The sequence below is a fragment of the Chrysochloris asiatica genome, unplaced genomic scaffold (genome assembly GCF_000296735.1).
Source record: "Chrysochloris asiatica unplaced genomic scaffold, ChrAsi1.0 scaffold00158, whole genome shotgun sequence".
Lineage (NCBI taxonomy): Eukaryota > Metazoa > Chordata > Mammalia > Afrosoricida > Chrysochloridae > Chrysochloris > Chrysochloris asiatica.
This window is the reverse complement of record NW_006408676.1, coordinates 355,809-357,638: the sequence shown is the minus strand read 5'-3', so window position 1 is coordinate 357,638 and position 1,830 is coordinate 355,809.

Sequence of the window (1,830 nt, the reverse complement as noted above, 5' to 3'; positions counted from 1 at the left end):
ATTAAATTATAAGGATAAGTTTTCTAAATTGGTTCTCAAATATGACTAATTTTAAAGGCACTGATATAGGGTAGAGGCATGTCTAACCTCCATTTAATAGGAATCGGCCTTGGACTTGTTTTTAATTTGGTCCTCTTTTCCCCTTGTGGAGTCAGAGGAAGTCAGAAATGGTCCCCACTTGGTTTAAGCAGTTGGGACTGTGAGCAGGAGAATGAAGGGGGATGGGATAAAATGTTTCAGCTGAGAGGAGAGCATCTTCTGGAATTGCTTGAAGCCAATGTAATGCTGGATAGAAAAGATAGAGGACCTGTGGCCAAGACCTACTGGAACCTATCCTGCCAGTGGCCCAAAGCAATATGCATATGAAAGGGATTAGTACAAGGAAGAAAAGACTGAGCTTGTGAGTTTTAAAATGTTTATGTGTTTGACTGACTTATAGATGTTGGTTTCTTCTGCCCATTATTGTAAAATAGACAAACCTGTGTGATAGAAATGAATATTGGATGTGATGGTTTCAAAGAGCTTGTAAGCCCACCTACCTTTAGCCTATACTTGATTGGATTTGCTAAAAGGGGAGTTAGAATTACCAGGCAAAGATAGCCTTCTTGGTTTAAGCCTTTGTACAGTTTGGGACCTTAGGTGGAATTGTGAACTTTACCCAGAAACTTCAGAGTTGGGACATTTGCATTTGAAAAGACATGCAGACCAATCCAGAACTGCTGGGAGAACAGGAGACTCATGACAGAAGGAAAGCAGGGGGAAAAAAAGGTTCAGTTTTGCATTTTGAGTTTTAGAGGCATCAAGGCAAGAAAAGTTGGCCCATCAGAGAAAATTTCCTTCAGGTACTGAAACATAAAGGGAACTGGTGAGCCATATTCTTGCTGGTGACCACCTGGATCTATTATGAGTGGAATTGTGGGAAATGCAGCAATGAAGACAAGGGTTCAGATTGGACCTGTTCTATTGGTACCCCTTGACCCTGTTGTTGTTGTTAATGTTCAGTGCCTTGGATTTGGTTCCAACCCATAGCAACACTATATAAGATTTCCGAGGAGCTACTAGTGAGCTTAAACTGCTGACCTTGCAGTTCAAATCAACTTTGCAGTCAACAGCATTAACCCACAGTGCCACACCAGGAAGAGTACTTATCTTTCATTTCAGAAAAAGATGATCCCAGCACCATCTGCTCAAGGAAAAACATGAGCAGAGTTTTGGATCTCTGTCTGGAAAAGCAGCAACTGCAGAGATAATGGTGATGACATGGAAAGATAGGCTAACTATGAACTCTAGGCCCATGGACTGAGAAGGCAAGAGGCTACCTTGCAAAATCTGCCCTTTGGACTTTTAAATGAATATATATATATGTTTTGTATGTGTGCCACAAATATTTTTGCTTTGTTCATTTGTGATATATAAGATGTAAATGGGGCCAGTGCATTTTTTATTGTACATGTTAGTTATATTATGTTAGGTGCAAGTATGACTTTAGAATTGTCTTTAGAGATTATATATATAGTTTATAGGTTTCAAGTTAACAAGGGTGGGTTGTAATATAGTTTGTATCAACTTGACTAGGACAGAATTTCTAGAGGTTTTACAGTTGTGATGTTCTTATTCCCATGATGATGGAACCTGCTTTATGGTGAGTGGCTATGAACAGTCAATCAATTGAAGGGATGCTTCCTTGTGGGTGTGACCTGCTCTCAATGTAATGGACATGGGGTAGGACTCTCTCTCTCTCTTTTCTGCTAGGAAACTGGGACTCGGCAATTGTAAACCATTTCCTTTATAATAAACTTTTCTCCCATTCTCTTTCTCTCTCTACATATG